At 31.9% G+C, this 19,316-nt stretch overlaps 22 non-coding genes across 22 annotated transcripts; all 22 read right to left on the bottom strand.

Moving 5' to 3' along the window:
* Positions 1-565: 565 nt before the first annotated feature.
* Positions 566-651, bottom strand: TRNAR-UCU (transfer RNA arginine (anticodon UCU)). The gene is given in 2 exon segments: positions 566-601; positions 615-651. It is a non-coding gene; the product is annotated as a tRNA-Arg (tRNA).
* A 786-nt stretch (positions 652-1,437) lies between these two features.
* TRNAR-UCU (transfer RNA arginine (anticodon UCU)) lies at positions 1,438-1,523 on the bottom strand. Its single transcript is given in 2 exon segments — positions 1,438-1,473; positions 1,487-1,523. It is a non-coding gene; the product is annotated as a tRNA-Arg (tRNA).
* Positions 1,524-2,309: 786 nt separating this feature from the next.
* TRNAR-UCU (transfer RNA arginine (anticodon UCU)) lies at positions 2,310-2,395 on the bottom strand. Its single transcript is given in 2 exon segments — positions 2,310-2,345; positions 2,359-2,395. It is a non-coding gene; the product is annotated as a tRNA-Arg (tRNA).
* Positions 2,396-3,181: 786 nt separating this feature from the next.
* Positions 3,182-3,267, bottom strand: TRNAR-UCU (transfer RNA arginine (anticodon UCU)). Its single transcript is given in 2 exon segments — positions 3,182-3,217; positions 3,231-3,267. It is a non-coding gene; the product is annotated as a tRNA-Arg (tRNA).
* A 785-nt stretch (positions 3,268-4,052) lies between these two features.
* Positions 4,053-4,138, bottom strand: TRNAR-UCU (transfer RNA arginine (anticodon UCU)). The gene is given in 2 exon segments: positions 4,053-4,088; positions 4,102-4,138. It is a non-coding gene; the product is annotated as a tRNA-Arg (tRNA).
* Positions 4,139-4,924: 786 nt separating this feature from the next.
* Positions 4,925-5,010, bottom strand: TRNAI-UAU (transfer RNA isoleucine (anticodon UAU)). The gene is given in 2 exon segments: positions 4,925-4,960; positions 4,974-5,010. It is a non-coding gene; the product is annotated as a tRNA-Ile (tRNA).
* A 787-nt stretch (positions 5,011-5,797) lies between these two features.
* Positions 5,798-5,883, bottom strand: TRNAR-UCU (transfer RNA arginine (anticodon UCU)). Its single transcript is given in 2 exon segments — positions 5,798-5,833; positions 5,847-5,883. It is a non-coding gene; the product is annotated as a tRNA-Arg (tRNA).
* A 785-nt stretch (positions 5,884-6,668) lies between these two features.
* On the bottom strand, positions 6,669-6,754 carry TRNAR-UCU (transfer RNA arginine (anticodon UCU)). Its single transcript is given in 2 exon segments — positions 6,669-6,704; positions 6,718-6,754. It is a non-coding gene; the product is annotated as a tRNA-Arg (tRNA).
* Positions 6,755-7,536: 782 nt separating this feature from the next.
* On the bottom strand, positions 7,537-7,622 carry TRNAR-UCU (transfer RNA arginine (anticodon UCU)). The gene is given in 2 exon segments: positions 7,537-7,572; positions 7,586-7,622. It is a non-coding gene; the product is annotated as a tRNA-Arg (tRNA).
* A 785-nt stretch (positions 7,623-8,407) lies between these two features.
* TRNAR-UCU (transfer RNA arginine (anticodon UCU)) lies at positions 8,408-8,493 on the bottom strand. The gene is given in 2 exon segments: positions 8,408-8,443; positions 8,457-8,493. It is a non-coding gene; the product is annotated as a tRNA-Arg (tRNA).
* A 782-nt stretch (positions 8,494-9,275) lies between these two features.
* On the bottom strand, positions 9,276-9,361 carry TRNAR-UCU (transfer RNA arginine (anticodon UCU)). The gene is given in 2 exon segments: positions 9,276-9,311; positions 9,325-9,361. It is a non-coding gene; the product is annotated as a tRNA-Arg (tRNA).
* Positions 9,362-10,142: 781 nt separating this feature from the next.
* On the bottom strand, positions 10,143-10,228 carry TRNAR-UCU (transfer RNA arginine (anticodon UCU)). The gene is given in 2 exon segments: positions 10,143-10,178; positions 10,192-10,228. It is a non-coding gene; the product is annotated as a tRNA-Arg (tRNA).
* Positions 10,229-11,010: 782 nt separating this feature from the next.
* TRNAR-UCU (transfer RNA arginine (anticodon UCU)) lies at positions 11,011-11,096 on the bottom strand. The gene is given in 2 exon segments: positions 11,011-11,046; positions 11,060-11,096. It is a non-coding gene; the product is annotated as a tRNA-Arg (tRNA).
* Positions 11,097-11,878: 782 nt separating this feature from the next.
* Positions 11,879-11,964, bottom strand: TRNAR-UCU (transfer RNA arginine (anticodon UCU)). The gene is given in 2 exon segments: positions 11,879-11,914; positions 11,928-11,964. It is a non-coding gene; the product is annotated as a tRNA-Arg (tRNA).
* Positions 11,965-12,750: 786 nt separating this feature from the next.
* TRNAR-UCU (transfer RNA arginine (anticodon UCU)) lies at positions 12,751-12,836 on the bottom strand. Its single transcript is given in 2 exon segments — positions 12,751-12,786; positions 12,800-12,836. It is a non-coding gene; the product is annotated as a tRNA-Arg (tRNA).
* A 782-nt stretch (positions 12,837-13,618) lies between these two features.
* On the bottom strand, positions 13,619-13,704 carry TRNAR-UCU (transfer RNA arginine (anticodon UCU)). The gene is given in 2 exon segments: positions 13,619-13,654; positions 13,668-13,704. It is a non-coding gene; the product is annotated as a tRNA-Arg (tRNA).
* A 782-nt stretch (positions 13,705-14,486) lies between these two features.
* Positions 14,487-14,572, bottom strand: TRNAR-UCU (transfer RNA arginine (anticodon UCU)). Its single transcript is given in 2 exon segments — positions 14,487-14,522; positions 14,536-14,572. It is a non-coding gene; the product is annotated as a tRNA-Arg (tRNA).
* Positions 14,573-15,358: 786 nt separating this feature from the next.
* On the bottom strand, positions 15,359-15,444 carry TRNAR-UCU (transfer RNA arginine (anticodon UCU)). Its single transcript is given in 2 exon segments — positions 15,359-15,394; positions 15,408-15,444. It is a non-coding gene; the product is annotated as a tRNA-Arg (tRNA).
* A 786-nt stretch (positions 15,445-16,230) lies between these two features.
* Positions 16,231-16,316, bottom strand: TRNAR-UCU (transfer RNA arginine (anticodon UCU)). The gene is given in 2 exon segments: positions 16,231-16,266; positions 16,280-16,316. It is a non-coding gene; the product is annotated as a tRNA-Arg (tRNA).
* Positions 16,317-17,102: 786 nt separating this feature from the next.
* On the bottom strand, positions 17,103-17,188 carry TRNAR-UCU (transfer RNA arginine (anticodon UCU)). The gene is given in 2 exon segments: positions 17,103-17,138; positions 17,152-17,188. It is a non-coding gene; the product is annotated as a tRNA-Arg (tRNA).
* Positions 17,189-17,974: 786 nt separating this feature from the next.
* Positions 17,975-18,060, bottom strand: TRNAR-UCU (transfer RNA arginine (anticodon UCU)). The gene is given in 2 exon segments: positions 17,975-18,010; positions 18,024-18,060. It is a non-coding gene; the product is annotated as a tRNA-Arg (tRNA).
* Positions 18,061-18,846: 786 nt separating this feature from the next.
* Positions 18,847-18,932, bottom strand: TRNAR-UCU (transfer RNA arginine (anticodon UCU)). Its single transcript is given in 2 exon segments — positions 18,847-18,882; positions 18,896-18,932. It is a non-coding gene; the product is annotated as a tRNA-Arg (tRNA).
* Positions 18,933-19,316: the final 384 nt, after the last annotated feature.

Raw genomic sequence — 19,316 nt, 5'->3', positions numbered from 1 at the left:
ATATTTCCGTTTTTTTCACTTTTAAAGAATACTGAAGATAATGGATAAAGGTTTAAATTCTTTAGATACAAAACTCTTCTCCAATTAAAACAAGCCTCCAATCTTTGAATCTTTATCTTATCTAGACATTTACATTCGCCACTTTGTGCTAAAGAGTGTTTTTTTAGCAGCTTCCTCTACATTCTTTTCTTTGATCATTTTAAAATCTGATTTACATTTGGAAATTCAGGTATTCTAAAATATAACATCAAGATGTTCAATAATTTTAGAACCAGCAGAGAAAAACTCAGCGTTAGCATTTTCTCAACTCTCTCTGTGTTTTAGACACACATAACAAATCTACATGAAGAATGAATTTCAAAACAGGATGGAAAAGCAGCATTTTAAAAGTTCACAAAACTGGGTTGCCTTCTTAGTCTTTTCTAGAAAGGGGAGCCCTAGCGATTTTTGAATTCTACAAAAATGCTCTAAAGGATAATAATAAATCATATATTAAATCATTTCTTACTCTTTATTATCTTATGGGTATTATATAGGACTTTCGCATCAGACACCAAACAAAAGCTGACTCTGGCGGGACTCGAACCCACAACCTTTGAATGCCTACACTTTCCTAGAAGTCCAATGCGCTATCCATTGCGCCACAGAGCCTGAAACTGAAAAAAATTGTTTGGAACTTCAGTGTGGCTAAAACTAATAAGAGAAAGAATAGTAAAAATGGAAATCACTCTAAAAGCAATCTTTCAAGATTTGAGAGCAGATTTTCACAAAATATTTACATTTTAGTAAAGACAAGAAATTCAAGCCAATTTTCTGGACATATCTTATGGCATACATTATGATTTCAGGAGGCAAATAAACTTTTTTGGAAAATATTTCCGTTTTTTTCACTTTTAAAGAATACTGAAGATAATGGATAAAGGTTTAAATTCTTTAGATACAAAACTCTTCTCCAATTAAAACAAGCCTCCAATCTTTGAATCTTTATCTTATCTAGACATTTACATTCGCCACTTTGTGCTAAAGAGTGTTTTTTTAGCAGCTTCCTCTACATTCTTTTCTTTGATCATTTTAAAATCTGATTTACATTTGGAAATTCAGGTATTCTAAAATATAACATCAAGATGTTCAATAATTTTAGAACCAGCAGAGAAAAACTCAGCGTTAGCATTTTCTCAACTCTCTCTGTGTTTTAGACACACATAACAAATCTACATGAAGAATGAATTTCAAAACAGGATGGAAAAGCAGCATTTTAAAAGTTCACAAAACTGGGTTGCCTTCTTAGTCTTTTCTAGAAAGGGGAGCCCTAGCGATTTTTGAATTCTACAAAAATGCTCTAAAGGATAATAATAAATCATATATTAAATCATTTCTTACTCTTTATTATCTTATGGGTATTATATAGGACTTTCGCATCAGACACCAAACAAAAGCTGACTCTGGCGGGACTCGAACCCACAACCTTTGAATGCCTACACTTTCCTAGAAGTCCAATGCGCTATCCATTGCGCCACAGAGCCTGAAACTGAAAAAAATTGTTTGGAACTTCAGTGTGGCTAAAACTAATAAGAGAAAGAATAGTAAAAATGGAAATCACTCTAAAAGCAATCTTTCAAGATTTGAGAGCAGATTTTCACAAAATATTTACATTTTAGTAAAGACAAGAATTTCAAGCCAATTTTCTGGACATATCTTATGGCATACATTATGATTTCAGGAGGCAAATAAACTTTTTTGGAAAATATTTCCGTTTTTTTCACTTTTAAAGAATACTGAAGATAATGGATAAAGGTTTAAATTCTTTAGATACAAAACTCTTCTCCAATTAAAACAAGCCTCCAATCTTTGAATCTTTATCTTATCTAGACATTTACATTCGCCACTTTGTGCTAAAGAGTGTTTTTTTAGCAGCTTCCTCTACATTCTTTTCTTTGATCATTTTAAAATCTGATTTACATTTGGAAATTCAGGTATTCTAAAATATAACATCAAGATGTTCAATAATTTTAGAACCAGCAGAGAAAAACTCAGCGTTAGCATTTTCTCAACTCTCTCTGTGTTTTAGACACACATAACAAATCTACATGAAGAATGAATTTCAAAACAGGATGGAAAAGCAGCATTTTAAAAGTTCACAAAACTGGGTTGCCTTCTTAGTCTTTTCTAGAAAGGGGAGCCCTAGCGATTTTTGAATTCTACAAAAATGCTCTAAAGGATAATAATAAATCATATATTAAATCATTTCTTACTCTTTATTATCTTATGGGTATTATATAGGACTTTCGCATCAGACACCAAACAAAAGCTGACTCTGGCGGGACTTGAACCCACAACCTTTGAATGCCTACACTTTCCTAGAAGTCCAATGCGCTATCCATTGCACCACAGAGCCTGAAACTGAAAAAAATTGTTTGGAACTTCAGTGTGGCTAAAACTAATAAGAGAAAGAATAGTAAAAATGGAAATCACTCTAAAAGCAATCTTTCAAGATTTGAGAGCAGATTTTCACAAAATATTTACATTTTAGTAAAGACAAGAATTTCAAGCCAATTTTCTGGACATATCTTATGGCATACATTATGATTTCAGGAGGCAAATAAACTTTTTTGGAAAATATTTCCGTTTTTTTCACTTTTAAAGAATACTGAAGATAATGGATAAAGGTTTAAATTCTTTAGATACAAAACTCTTCTCCAATTAAAACAAGCCTCCAATCTTTGAATCTTGATCTTATCTAGACATTTACATTCGCCACTTTGTGCTAAAGAGTGTTTTTTTAGCAGCTTCCTCTACATTCTTTTCTTTGATCATTTTAAAATCTGATTTACATTTGGAAATTCAGGTATTCTAAAATATAACATCAAAATGTTCAATAATTTTAGAACCAGCAGAGAAAAACTCAGCGTTAGCATTTTCTCAACTCTCTCTGTGTTTTAGACACACATAACAAATCTACATGAAGAATGAATTTCAAAACAGGATGGAAAAGCAGCATTTTAAAAGTTCACAAAACTGGGTTGCCTTCTTAGTCTTTTCTAGAAAGGGGAGCCCTAGCGATTTTTGAATTCTACAAAAATGCTCTAAAGGATAATAATAAATCATATATTAAATCATTTCTTACTCTTTATTATCTTATGGGTATTATATAGGACTTTCGCATCAGACACCAAACAAAAGCTGACTCTGGCGGGACTCGAACCCACAACCTTTGAATGCCTACACTTTCCTAGAAGTCCAATGCGCTATCCATTGCGCCACAGAGCCTGAAACTGAAATAATAGTTTGGAACTTCAGTGTGGCTAAAACTAATAAGAGAAAGAATAGTAAAAATGGAAATCACTCTAAAAGCAATCTTTCAAGATTTGAGAGCAGATTTTCACAAAATATTTACATTTTAGTAAAGACAAGAATTTCAAGCCAATTTTCTGGACATATCTTATGGCATACATTATGATTTCAGGAGGCAAATAAACTTTTTTGGAAAATATTTCCGTTTTTTTCACTTTTAAAGAATACTGAACATAATAGATAAAGGTTTAAATTCTTTAGATACAAAACTCTTCTCCAATTAAAACAAGCCTCCAATCTTTGAATCTTTATCTTATCTAGACGTTTACATTCGCCACTTTGTGCTAAAGAGTGTTTTTTTAGCAGCTTCCTCTACATTCTTTTCTTTGATCATTTTAAAATCTGATTTACATTTGGAAATTCAGGTATTCTAAAATATAACATCAAGATGTTCAATAATTTTAGAACCAGCACAGAAAAACTCAGCGTTAGCATTTTCTCAACTCTCTCTGTGTTTTAGACACACATAACAAATCTACATGAAGAATAAATTTCAAAACAGGATGGAAAAGCAGCATTTTAAAAGTTCACAAAACTGGGTTGCCTTCTTAGTCTTTTCTAGAAAGGGGAGCCCTAGCGATTTTTGAATTCTACAAAAATGCTCTAAAGGATAATAATAAATCATATATTAAATCATTTCTTACTCTTTATTATCTTATGGGTATTATATAGGACTTTCGCATCAGACACCAAACAAAAGCTGACTCTGGCGGGACTCGAACCCACAATCTTTGAATGCCTACACTTTCCTAGAAGTCCAAAGCGCTATCCATTGCGCCACAGAGCCTGAAACTGAAAAAAATTGTTTGGAACTTCAGTGTGGCTAAAACTAATAAGAGAAAGAATAGTAAAAATGGAAATCACTCTAAAAGCAATCTTTCAAGATTTGAGAGCAGATTTTCACAAAATATTTACATTTTAGTAAAGACAAGAATTTCAAGCCAATTTTCTGGACATATCTTATGGCATACATTATGATTTCAGGAGGCAAATAAACTTTTTTGGAAAATATTTCCGTTTTTTTCACTTTTAAAGAATACTGAAGATAATGGATAAAGGTTTAAATTCTTTAGATACAAAACTCTTCTCCAATTAAAACAAGCCTCCAATCTTTGAATCTTTATCTTATCTAGACATTTACATTCGCCACTTTGTGCTAAAGAGTGTTTTTTTAGCAGCTTCCTCTACATTCTTTTCTTTGATCATTTTAAAATCTGATTTACATTTGGAAATTCAGGTATTCTAAAATATAACATCAAGATGTTCAATAATTTTAGAACCAGCAGAGAAAAACTCAGCGTTAGCATTTTCTCAACTCTCTCTGTGTTTTAGACACACATAACAAATCTACATGAAGAATGAATTTCAAAACAGGATGGAAAAGCAGCATTTTAAAAGTTCACAAAACTGGGTTGCCTTCTTAGTCTTTTCTAGAAAGGGGAGCCCTAGCGATTTTTGAATTCTACAAAAATGCTCTAAAGGATAATAATAAATCATATATTAAATCATTTCTTACTCTTTATTATCTTATGGGTATTATATAGGACTTTCGCATCAGACACCAAACAAAAGCTGACTCTGGCGGGACTCGAACCCACAACCTTTGAATGCCTTCACTTTCCTATAAGTCCAATGCGCTATCCATTGCGCCACAGAGCCTGAAACTGAAAAAAAGTTGTTTGGAACTTCAGTGTGGCTAAAACTAATAAGAGAAAGAATAGTAAAAATGGAAATCACTCTAAAAGCAATCTTTCAAGATTTGAGAGCAGATTTTCACAAAATATTTACATTTTAGTAAAGACAAGAATTTCAAGCCAATTTTCTGGACATATCTTATGGCATACATTATGATTTCAGGAGGCAAATAAACTTTTTTGGAAAATATTTCCGTTTTTTTCACTTTTAAAGAATACTGAAGATAATGGATAAAGGTTTAAATTCTTTAGATACAAAACTCTTCTCCAATTAAAATAAGCCTCCAATCTTTGAATCTTTATCTTATCTAGACATTTACATTCGCCACTTTGTGCTAAAGAGTGTTTTTTTAGCAGCTTCCTCTACATTCTTTTCTTTGATCATTTTAAAATCTGATTTACATTTGGAAATTCAGGTATTCTAAAATATAACATCAAGATGTTCAATAATTTTAGAACCAGCAGAGAAAAACTCAGCGTTAGCATTTTCTCAACTCTCTCTGTGTTTTAGACACACATAACAAATCTACATGAAGAATGAATTTCAAAACAGGATGGAAAAGCAGCATTTTAAAAGTTCACAAAACTGGGTTGCCTTCTTAGTCTTTTCTAGAAAGGGGAGCCCTAGCGATTTTTGAATTCTACAAAAATGCTCTAAAGGATAATAATAAATCATATATTAAATCATTTTTTACTCTTTATTATCTTATGGGTATTATATAGGACTTTCGCATCAGACACCAAACAAAAGCTGACTCTGGCAGGACTCGAACCCACAACCTTTGAATGCCTACACTTTCCTAGAAGTCCAATGCGCTATCCATTGCGCCACAGAGCCTGAAACTGAAATAATAGTTTGGAACTTCAGTGTGGCTAAAACTAATAAGAGAAAGAATAGTAAAAATGGAAATCACTCTAAAAGCAATCTTTCAAGATTTGAGAGCAGATTTTCACAAAATATTTACATTTTAGTAAAGACAAGAATTTCAAGCCAATTTTCTGGACATATCTTATGGCATACATTATGATTTCAGGAGGCAAATAAACTTTTTTGGAAAATATTTCCGTTTTTTTCACTTTTAAAGAATACTGAAGATAATGGATAAAGGTTTAAATTCTTTAGATACAAAACTCTTCTCCAATTAAAACAAGCCTCCAATCTTTGAATCTTTATCTTATCTAGACGTTTACATTCGCCACTTTGTGCTAAAGAGTGTTTTTTTAGCAGCTTCCTCTACATTCTTTTCTTTGATCATTTTAAAATCTGATTTACATTTGGAAATTCAGGTATTCTAAAATATAACATCAAGATGTTCAATAATTTTAGAACCAGCAGAGAAAAACTCAGCGTTAGCATTTTCTCAACTCTCTCTGTGTTTTAGACACACATAACAAATCTACATGAAGAATGAATTTCAAAACAGGATGGAAAAGCAGCATTTTAAAAGTTCACAAAACTGGGTTGCCTTCTTAGTCTTTTCTAGAAAGGGGAGCCCTAGCGATTTTTGAATTCTACAAAAATGCTCTAAAGGATAATAATAAATCATATATTAAATCATTTCTTACTCTTTATTATCTTATGGGTATTATATAGGACTTTCTCATCAGACACCAAACAAAAGCTGACTCTGGCAGGACTCGAACCCACAACCTTTGAATGCCTACACTTTCCTAGAAGTCCAATGCGCTATCCATTGCGCCACAGAGCCTGAAACTGAAAAAAATTGTTTGGAACTTCAGTGTGGCTAAAACTAATAAAAGAATAGTAAAAATGGAAATCACTCTAAAAGCAATCTTTCAAGATTTGAGAGCAGATTTTCACAAAATATTTACATTTTAGTAAAGACAAGAATTTCAAGCCAATTTTCTGGACATATCTTATGGCATACATTATGATTTCAGGAGGCAAATAAACTTTTTTGGAAAATATTTCCGTTTTTTTCACTTTTAAAGAATACTGAAGATAATGGATAAAGGTTTAAATTCTTTAGATACAAAACTCTTCTCCAATTAAAACAAGCCTCCAATCTTTGAATTTTTATCTTATCTAGACATTTACATTCGCCACTTTGTGCTAAAGAGTGTTTTTTTAGCAGCTTCCTCTACATTCTTTTCTTTGATCATTTTAAAATCTGATTTACATTTGGAAATTCAGGTATTCTAAAATATAACATCAAGATGTTCAATAATTTTAGAACCAGCAGAGAAAAACTCAGCGTTAGCATTTTCTCAACTCTCTCTGTGTTTTAGACACACATAACAAATCTACATGAAGAATTAATTTTAAAACAGGATGGAAAAGCAGCATTTTAAAAGTTCACAAAACTGGGTTGCCTTCTTAGTCTTTTCTAGAAAGGGGAGCCCTAGCGATTTTTGAATTCTACAAAAATGCTCTAAAGGATAATAATAAATCATATATTAAATCATTTCTTACTCTTTATTATCTTATGGGTATTATATAGGACTTTCGCATCAGACACCAAACAAAAGCTGACTCTGGCGGGACTCGAACCCACAACCTTTGAATGCCTACACTTTCCTAGAAGTCCAATGCGCTATCCATTGCGCCACAGAGCCTGAAACTGAAAAAAATTGTTTGGAACTTCAGTGTGGCTAAAACTAATAAGAGAAAGAATAGTAAAAATGGAAATCACTCTAAAAGCAATCTTTCAAGATTTGAGAGCAGATTTTCACAAAATATTTACATTTTAGTAAAGACAAGAATTTCAAGCCAATTTTCTGGACATATCTTATGGCATACATTATGATTTCAGGAGGCAAATAAACTTTTTTGGAAAATATTTCCGTTTTTTTCACTTTTAAAGAATACTGAAGATAATGGATAAAGGTTTAAATTCTTTAGATACAAAACTCTTCTCCAATTAAAACAAGCCTCCAATCTTTGAATCTTTATCTTATCTAGACATTTACATTCGCCACTTTGTGCTAAAGAGTGTTTTTTTAGCAGCTTCCTCTACATTCTTTTCTTTGATCATTTTAAAATCTGATTTACATTTGGAAATTCAGGTATTCTAAAATATAACATCAAGATGTTCAATAATTTTAGAACCAGCAGAGAAAAACTCAGCGTTAGCATTTTCTCAACTCTCTCTGTGTTTTAGACACACATAACAAATCTACATGAAGAATGAATTTCAAAACAGGATGGAAAAGCAGCATTTAAAAGTTCACAAAACTGGGTTGCCTTCTTAGTCTTTTCTAGAAAGGGGAGCCCTAGCGATTTTTGAATTCTACAAAAATGCTCTAAAGGATAATAATAAATCATATATTAAATCATTTCTTACTCTTTATTATCTTATGGGTATTATATAGGACTTTCTCATCAGACACCAAACAAAAGCTGACTCTGGCAGGACTCGAACCCACAACCTTTGAATGCCTACACTTTCCTAGAAGTCCAATGCGCTATCCATTGCGCCACAGAGCCTGAATCTGAAAAAAATTGTTTGGAACTTCAGTGTGGCTAAAACTAATAAAAGAATAGTAAAAATGGAAATCACTCTAAAAGCAATCTTTCAAGATTTGAGAGCAGATTTTCACAAAATATTTACATTTTAGTAAAGACAAGAATTTCAAGCCAATTTTCTGGACATATCTTATGGCATACATTATGATTTCAGGAGGCAAATAAACTTTTTTGGAAAATATTTCCGTTTTTTTCACTTTTAAAGAATACTGAAGATAATGGATAAAGGTTTAAATTCTTTAGATACAAAACTCTTCTCCAATTAAAACAAGCCTCCAATCTTTGAATCTTTATCTTATCTAGACATTTACATTCGCCACTTTGTGCTAAAGAGTGTTTTTTTAGCAGCTTCCTCTACATTCTTTTCTTTGATCATTTTAAAATCTGATTTACATTTGGAAATTCAGGTATTCTAAAATATAACATCAAGATGTTCAATAATTTTAGAACCAGCAGAGAAAAACTCAGCGTTAGCATTTTCTCAACTCTCTCTGTGTTTTAGACACACATAACAAATCTACATGAAGAATGAATTTCAAAACAGGATGGAAAAGCAGCATTTTAAAAGTTCACAAAACTGGGTTGCCTTCTTAGTCTTTTCTAGAAAGGGGAGCCCTAGCGATTTTTGAATTCTACAAAAATGCTCTAAAGGATAATAATAAATCATATATTAAATCATTTCTTACTCTTTATTATCTTATGGGTATTATATAGGACTTTCGCATCAGACACCAAACAAAAGCTGACTCTGGCAGGACTCGAACCCACAACCTTTGAATGCCTACACTTTCCTAGAAGTCCAATGCGCTATCCATTGCGCCACAGAGCCTGAAACTGAAAAAACTTGTTTGGAACTTCAGTGTGGCTAAAACTAATAAAAGAATAGTAAAAATGGAAATCACTCTAAAAGCAATCTTTCAAGATTTGAGAGCAGATTTTCACAAAATATTTACATTTTAGTAAAGACAAGAATTTCAAGCCAATTTTCTGGACATATCTTATGGCATACATTATGATTTCAGGAGGCAAATAAACTTTTTTGGAAAATATTTCCGTTTTTTTCACTTTTAAAGAATACTGAAGATAATGGATAAAGGTTTAAATTCTTTAGATACAAAACTCTTCTCCAATTAAAACAAGCCTCCAATCTTTGAATCTTTATCTTATCTAGACATTTACATTCGCCACTTTGTGCTAAAGAGTGTTTTTTTAGCAGCTTCCTCTACATTCTTTTCTTTGATCATTTTAAAATCTGATTTACATTTGGAAATTCAGGTATTCTAAAATATAACATCAAGATGTTCAATAATTTTAGAACCAGCAGAGAAAAACTCAGCGTTAGCATTTTCTCAACTCTCTCTGTGTTTTAGACACACATAACAAATCTACATGAAGAATGAATTTCAAAACAGGATGGAAAAGCAGCATTTAAAAGTTCACAAAACTGGGTTGCCTTCTTAGTCTTTTCTAGAAAGGGGAGCCCTAGCGATTTTTGAATTCTACAAAAATGCTCTAAAGGATAATAATAAATCATATATTAAATCATTTCTTACTCTTTATTATCTTATGGGTATTATATAGGACTTTCTCATCAGACACCAAACAAAAGCTGACTCTGGCAGGACTCGAACCCACAACCTTTGAATGCCTACACTTTCCTAGAAGTCCAATGCGCTATCCATTGCGCCACAGAGCCTGAATCTGAAAAAAATTGTTTGGAACTTCAGTGTGGCTAAAACTAATAAAAGAATAGTAAAAATGGAAATCACTCTAAAAGCAATCTTTCAAGATTTGAGAGCAGATTTTCACAAAATATTTACATTTTAGTAAAGACAAGAATTTCAAGCCAATTTTCTGGACATATCTTATGGCATACATTATGATTTCAGGAGGCAAATAAACTTTTTTGGAAAATATTTCCGTTTTTTTCACTTTTAAAGAATACTGAAGATAATGGATAAAGGTTTAAATTCTTTAGATACAAAACTCTTCTCCAATTAAAACAAGCCTCCAATCTTTGAATCTTTATCTTATCTAGACATTTACATTCGCCACTTTGTGCTAAAGAGTGTTTTTTTAGCAGCTTCCTCTACATTCTTTTCTTTGATCATTTTAAAATCTGATTTACATTTGGAAATTCAGGTATTCTAAAATATAACATCAAGATGTTCAATAATTTTAGAACCAGCAGAGAAAAACTCAGCGTTAGCATTTTCTCAACTCTCTCTGTGTTTTAGACACACATAACAAATCTACATGAAGAATGAATTTCAAAACAGGATGGAAAAGCAGCATTTTAAAAGTTCACAAAACTGGGTTGCCTTCTTAGTCTTTTCTAGAAAGGGGAGCCCTAGCAATTTTTGAATTCTACAAAAATGCTCTAAAGGATAATAATAAATCATATATTAAATCATTTCTTACTCTTTATTATCTTATGGGTATTATATAGGACTTTCGCATCAGACACCAAACAAAAGCTGACTCTGGCAGGACTCGAACCCACAACCTTTGAATGCCTACACTTTCCTAGAAGTCCAATGCGCTATCCATTGCGCCACAGAGCCTGAAACTGAAAAAACTTGTTTGGAACTTCAGTGTGGCTAAAACTAATAAAAGAATAGTAAAAATGGAAATCACTCTAAAAGCAATCTTTCAAGATTTGAGAGCAGATTTTCACAAAATATTTACATTTTAGTAAAGACAAGAATTTCAAGCCAATTTTCTGGACATATCTTATGGCATACATTATGATTTCAGGAGGCAAATAAACTTTTTTGGAAAATATTTCCGTTTTTTTCACTTTTAAAGAATACTGAAGATAATGGATAAAGGTTTAAATTCTTTAGATACAAAACTCTTCTCCAATTAAAACAAGCCTCCAATCTTTGAATCTTTATCTTATCTAGACATTTACATTCGCCACTTTGTGCTAAAGAGTGTTTTTTTAGCAGCTTCCTCTACATTCTTTTCTTTGATCATTTTAAAATCTGATTTACATTTGGAAATTCAGGTATTCTAAAATATAACATCAAGATGTTCAATAATTTTAGAACCAGCAGAGAAAAACTCAGCGTTAGCATTTTCTCAACTCTCTCTGTGTTTTAGACACACATAACAAATCTACATGAAGAATGAATTTCAAAACAGGATGGAAAAGCAGCATTTTAAAAGTTCACAAAACTGGGTTGCCTTCTTAGTCTTTTCTAGAAAGGGGAGCCCTAGCGATTTTTGAATTCTACAAAAATGCTCTAAAGGATAATAATAAATCATATATTAAATCATTTCTTACTCTTTATTATCTTATGGGTATTATATAGGACTTTCGCATCAGACACCAAACAAAAGCTGACTCTGGCGGGACTCGAACCCACAACCTTTGAATGCCTACACTTTCCTAGAAGTCCAATGCGCTATCCATTGTGCCACAGAGCCTGAAACTGAAAAAAATTGTTTGGAACTTCAGTGTGGCTAAAACTAATAAGAGAAAGAATAGTAAAAATGGAAATCACTCTAAAAGCAATCTTTCAAGATTTGAGAGCAGATTTTCACAAAATATTTACATTTTAGTAAAGACAAGAATTTCAAGCCAATTTTCTGGACATAGCTTATGGCATACATTATGATTTCAGGAGGCAAATAAACTTTTTTGGAAAATATTTCCATTTTTTTCACTTTTAAAGAATACTGAAGATAATGGATAAAGGTTTAAATTCTTTAGATACAAAACTCTTCTCCAATTAAAACAAGCCTCCAATCTTTGAATCTTTATCTTATCTAGACATTTACATTCGCCACTTTGTGCTAAAGAGTGTTTTTTTAGCAGCTTCCTCTACATTCTTTTCTTTGATCATTTTAAAATCTGATTTACATTTGGAAATTCAGGTATTCTAAAATATAACATCAAGATGTTCAATAATTTTAGAACCAGCAGAGAAAAACTCAGCGTTAGCATTTTCTCAACTCTCTCTGTGTTTTAGACACACATAACAAATCTACATGAAGAATGAATTTCAAAACAGGATGGAAAAGCAGCATTTTAAAAGTTCACAAAACTGGGTTGCCTTCTTAGTCTTTTCTAGAAAGGGGAGCCCTAGCGATTTTTGAATTCTACAAAAATGCTCTAAAGGATAATAATAAATCATATATTAAATCATTTCTTACTCTTTATTATCTTATGGGTATTATATAGGACTTTCTCATCAGACACCAAACAAAAGCTGACTCTGGCAGGACTCGAACCCACAACCTTAGAATGCCTACACTTTCCTAGAAGTCCAATGCGCTATCCATTGCGCCACAGAGCCTGAAACTGAAAAAAATTGTTTGAAACTTCAGTGTGGCTAAAACTAATAAAAGAATAGTAAAAATGGAAATCACTCTAAAAGCAATCTTTCAAGATTTGAGAGCAGATTTTCACAAAATATTTACATTTTAGTAAAGACAAGAATTTCAAGCCAATTTTCTGGACATATCTTATGGCATACATTATGATTTCAGGAGGCAAATAAACTTTTTTGGAAAATATTTCCGTTTTTTTCACTTTTAAAGAATACTGAAGATAATGGATAAAGGTTTAAATTCTTTAGATACAAAACTCTTCTCCAATTAAAACAAGCCTCCAATCTTTGAATCTTTATCTTATCTAGACATTTACATTCGCCACTTTGTGCTAAAGAGTGTTTTTTTAGCAGCTTCCTCTACATTCTTTTCTTTGATCATTTTAAAATCTGATTTACATTTGGAAATTCAGGTATTCTAAAATATAACATCAAGATGTTCAATAATTTTAGAACCAGCAGAGAAAAACTCAGCGTTAGCATTTTCTCAACTCTCTCTGTGTTTTAGACACACATAACAAATCTACATGAAGAATGAATTTCAAAACAGGATGGAAAAGCAGCATTTTAAAAGTTCACAAAACTGGGTTGCCTTCTTAGTCTTTTCTAGAAAGGGGAGCCCTAGCGATTTTTGAATTCTACAAAAATGCTCTAAAGGATAATAATAAATCATATATTAAATCATTTCTTACTCTTTATTATCTTATGGGTATTATATAGGACTTTCGCATCAGACACCAAACAAAAGCTGACTCTGGCAGGACTCGAACCCACAACCTTTGAATGCCTACACTTTCCTAGAAGTCCAATGCGCTATCCATTGCGCCACAGAGCCTGAAACTGAAAAAACTTGTTTGGAACTTCAGTGTGGCTAAAACTAATAAAAGAATAGTAAAAATGGAAATCACTCTAAAAGCAATCTTTCAAGATTTGAGAGCAGATTTTCACAAAATATTTACATTTTAGTAAAGACAAGAATTTCAAGCCAATTTTCTGGACATATCTTATGGCATACATTATGATTTCAGGAGGCAAATAAACTTTTTTGGAAAATATTTCCGTTTTTTTCACTTTTAAAGAATACTGAAGATAATGGATAAAGGTTTAAATTCTTTAGATACAAAACTCTTCTCCAATTAAAACAAGCCTCCAATCTTTGAATCTTTATCTTATCTAGACATTTACATTCGCCACTTTGTGCTAAAGAGTGTTTTTTTAGCAGCTTCCTCTACATTCTTTTCTTTGATCATTTTAAAATCTGATTTACATTTGGAAATTCAGGTATTCTAAAATATAACATCAAGATGTTCAATAATTTTAGAACCAGCAGAGAAAAACTCAGCGTTAGCATTTTCTCAACTCTCTCTGTGTTTTAGACACACATAACAAATCTACATGAAGAATGAATTTCAAAACAGGATGGAAAAGCAGCATTTTAAAAGTTCACAAAACTGGGTTGCCTTCTTAGTCTTTTCTAGAAAGGGGAGCCCTAGCGATTTTTGAATTCTACAAAAATGCTCTAAAGGATAATAATAAATCATATATTAAATAATTTCTTACTCTTTATTATCTTATGGGTATTATATAGGACTTTCGCATCAGACACCAAACAAAAGCTGACTCTGGCGGGACTCGAACCCACAACCTTTGAATGCCTACACTTTCCTAGAAGTCCAATGCGCTATCCATTGCGCCACAGAGCCTGCAACTGAAAAAAATTGTTTGGAACTTCAGTGTGGCTAAAACTAATAAGAGAAAGAATAGTAAAAATGGAAATCACTCTAAAAGCAATCTTTCAAGATTTGAGAGCAGATTTTCACAAAATATTTACATTTTAGTAAAGACAAGAATTTCAAGCCAATTTTCTGGACATATCTTATGGCATACATTATGATTATAGGAGGCAAATAAACTTTTTTGGAAAATATTTCCGTTTTTTTCACTTTTAAAGAATACTGAAGATAATGGATAAAGGTTTAAATTCTTTAGATACAAAACTCTTCTCCAATTAAAACAAGCCTCCAATCTTTGAATCTTTATCTTATCTAGACATTTACATTCGCCACTTTGTGCTAAAGAGTGTTTTTTTAGCAGCTTCCTCTACATTCTTTTCTTTGATCATTTTAAAATCTGATTTACATTTGGAAATTCAGGTATTCTAAAATATAACATCAAGATGTTCAATAATTTTAGAACCAGCAGAGAAAAACTCAGCGTTAGCATTTTCTCAACTCTCTCTGTGTTTTAGACACACATAACAAATCTACATGAAGAATGAATTTCAAAACAGGATGGAAAAGCAGCATTTTAAAAGTTCACAAAACTGGGTTGCCTTCTTAGTCTTTTCTAGAAAGGGGAGCCCTAGCGATTTTTGAATTCTACAAAAATGCTCTAAAGGATAATAATAAATCATATATTAAATCATTTCTTACTCTTTATTATCTTATGGGTATTATATAGGACTTTCGCATCAGACACCAAACAAAAGCTGACTCTGGCGGGACTCGAACCCACAACCTTTGAATGCCTACACTTTCCTAGAAGTCCAATGCGCTATCCATTGCGCCACAGAGCCTGAAACTGAAAAAAATTGTTTGGAACTTCAGTGTGGCTAAAACTAATAAGAGAAAGAATAGTAAAAATGGAAATCACTCTAAAAGCAATCTTTCAAGATTTGAGAGCAGATTTTCACAAAATATTTACATTTTAGTAAAGACAAGAATTTCAAGCCAATTTTCTGGACATATCTTATGGCATACATTATGATTTCAGGAGGCAAATAAACTTTTTTGGAAAATATTTCCGTTTTTTTCACTTTTAAAGAATACTGAAGATAATGGATAAAGGTTTAAATTCTTTAGATACAAAACTCTTCTCCAATTAAAACAAGCCTCCAATCTTTGAATCTTTATCTTATCTAGACATTTACATTCGCCACTTTGTGCTAAAGAGTGTTTTTTTAGCAGCTTCCTCTACATTCTTTTCTTTGATCATTTTAAAATCTGATTTACATTTGGAAATTCAGGTATTCTAAAATATAACATCAAGATGTTCAATAATTTTAGAACCAGCAGAGAAAAACTCAGCGTTAGCATTTTCTCTACTCTCTCTGTGTTTTAGACACACATAACAAATCTACATGAAGAATGAATTTCAAAACAGGATGGAAAAGCAGCATTTTAAAAGTTCACAAAACTGGGTTGCCTTCTTAGTCTTTTCTAGAAAGGGGAGCCCTAGCGATTTTTGAATTCTACAAAAATGCTCTAAAGGATAATAATAAATCATATATTAAATCATTTCTTACTCTTTATTATCTTATGGGTATTATATAGGACTTTCGCATCAGACACCAAACAAAAGCTGACTCTGGCGGGACTCGAACCCACAACCTTTGAATGCCTACACTTTCCTAGAAGTCCAATGCGCTATCCATTGCGCTACAGAGCCTGAAACTGAAAAAAATTGTTTGGAACTTCAGTGTGGCTAAAACTAATAAGAGAAAGAATAGTAAAAATGGAAATCACTCTAAAAGCAATCTTTCAAGATTTGAGAGCAGATTTTCACAAAATATTTACATTTTAGTAAAGACAAGAATTTCAAGCCAATTTTCTGGACATATCTTATGGCATACATTATGATTTCAGGAGGCAAATAAACTTTTTTGGAAAATATTTCCGTATTTTTCACTTTTAAAGAATACTGAAGATAATGGATAAAGGTTTAAATTCTTTAGATACAAAACTCTTCTCCAATTAAAACAAGCCTCCAATCTTTGAATCTTTATCTTATCTAGACATTTACATTCGCCACTTTGTGCTAAAGAGTGTTTTTTTAGCAGCTTCCTCTACATTCTTTTCTTTGATCATTTTAAAATCTGATTTACATTTGGAAATTCAGGTATTCTAAAATATAACATCAAGATGTTCAATAATTTTAGAACCAGCAGAGAAAAACTCAGCGTTAGCATTTTCTCAACTCTCTCTGTGTTTTAGACACACATAACAAATCTACATGAAGAATGAATTTCAAAACAGGATGGAAAAGCAGCATTTTAAAAGTTCACAAAACTGGGTTGCCTTCTTAGTCTTTTCTAGAAAGGGGAGCCCTAGCGATTTTTGAATTCTACAAAAATGCTCTAAAGGATAATAATAAATCATATATTAAATCATTTCTTACTCTTTATTATCTTATGGGTATTATATAGGACTTTCGCATCAGACACCAAACAAAAGCTGACTCTGGCGGGACTCGAACCCACAACCTTTGAATGCCTACACTTTCCTAGAAGTCCAATGCGCTATCCATTGCGCTACAGAGCCTGAAACTGAAAAAAATTGTTTGGAACTTCAGTGTGGCTAAAACTAATAAGAGAAAGAATAGTAAAAATGGAAATCACTCTAAAAGCAATCTTTCAAGATTTGAGAGCAGATTTTCACAAAATATTTACATTTTAGTAAAGACAAGAATTTCAAGCCAATTTTCTGGACATATCTTATGGCATACATTATGATTTCAGGAGGCAAATAAACTTTTTTGGAAAATATTTCCGTATTTTTCACTTTTAAAGAATACTGAAGATAATGGATAAAGGTTTAAATTCTTTAGATACAAAACTCTTCTCCAATTAAAACAAGCCTCCAATCTTTGAATCTTTATCTTATCTAGACATTTACATTCGCCACTTTGTGCTAAAGAGTGTTTTTTTAGCAGCTTCCTCTACATTCTTTTCTTTGATCATTTTAAAATCTGATTTACATTTGGAAATTCAGGTATTCTAAAATATAACATCAAGATGTTCAATAATTTTAGAACCAGCAGAGAAAAACTCAGCGTTAGCATTTTCTCAACTCTCTCTGTGTTTTAGACACACATAACAAATCTACATGAAGAATGAATTTCAAAACAGGATGGAAAAGCAGCATTTTAAAAGTTCACAAAACTGGGTTGCCTTCTTAGTCTTTTCTAGAAAGGGGAGCCCTAGCGATTTTTGAATTCTACAAAAATGCTCTAAAGGATAATAATAAATCATATATTAAATCATTTCTTACTCTTTATTATCTTATGGGTATTATATAGGACTTTCGCATCAGACACCAAACAAAAGCTGACTCTGGCGGGACTCGAACCCACAACCTTTGAATGCCTACACTTTCCTAGAAGTCCAATGCGCTATCCATTGCGCCACAGAGCCTGAAACTGAAAAAAATTGTTTGGAACTTCAGTGTGGCTAAAACTAATAAGAGAAAGAATAGTAAAAATGGAAATCACTCTAAAAGCAATCTTTCAAGATTTGAGAGCAGATTTTCACAAAATATTTACATTTTAGTAAAGACAAGAATTTCAAGCCAATTTTCTGGACATATCTTATGGCATACATTATGATTTCAGGAGGCAAATAAACTTTTTTGGAAAATATTTCCGTTTTTTTCACTTTTAAAGAATACTGAAGATAATGGATAAAGGTTTAAATTCTTTAGATACAAAACTCTTCTCCAATTAAAACAAGCCTCCAATCTTTGAATCTTTATCTTATCTAGACATTTACATTCGCCACTTTGTGCTAAAGAGTGTTTTTTTAGCAGCTTCCTCTACATTCTTTTCTTTGATCATTTTAAAATCTGATTTACATTTGGAAATTCAGGTATTCTAAAATATAACATCAAGATGTTCAATAATTTTAGAACCAGTAGAGAAAAACTCAGCGTTAGCATTTTCTCAACTCTCTCTGTGTTTTAGACACACATAACAAATCTACATGAAGAATGAATTTCAAAACAGGATGGAAAAGCAGCATTTTAAAAGTTCACAAAACTGGGTTGCCTTCTTAGTCTTTTCTAGAAAGGGGAGCCCTAGCGATTTTTGAATTCTACAAAAATGCTCTAAAGGATAATAATAAATCATATATTAAATCATTTCTTACTCTTTATTATCTTATGGGTATTATATAGGACTTTCGCATCAGACACCAAACAAAAGCTGACTCTGGCGGGACTCGAACCCACAACCTTTGAATGCCTACACTTTCCTAGAAGTCCAATGCGCTATCCATTGCGCCACAGAGCCTGAAACTAAAAAAAATTGTTTGGAACTTCAGTGTGGCTAAAACTAATAAGAGAAAGAATAGTAAAAATGGAAATCACTCTAAAAGCAATCTTTCAAGATTTGAGAGCAGATTTTCACAAAATATTTACATTTTAGTAAAGACAAGAATTTCAAGCCAATTTTCTGGACATATCTTATGGCATACATTATGATTTCAGGAGGCAAATAAACTTTTTTGGAAAATATTTCCGTTTTTTTCACTTTTAAAGAATACTGAAGATAATGGATAAAGGTTTAAATTCTTTAGATACAAAACTCTTCTCCAATTAAAACAAGCCTCCAATCTTTGAATCTTTATCTTATCTAGACATTTACATTCGCCACTTTGTGCTAAAGAGTGTTTTT

Source organism: Anomaloglossus baeobatrachus, chromosome 3 (assembly GCF_048569485.1).
Source record: "Anomaloglossus baeobatrachus isolate aAnoBae1 chromosome 3, aAnoBae1.hap1, whole genome shotgun sequence".
Taxonomy (NCBI): Eukaryota; Metazoa; Chordata; class Amphibia; order Anura; family Aromobatidae; genus Anomaloglossus; species Anomaloglossus baeobatrachus.
The sequence above is the reverse complement of the archived record's forward strand: the minus strand, read 5'-3'. Positions and strand labels throughout refer to the sequence as shown.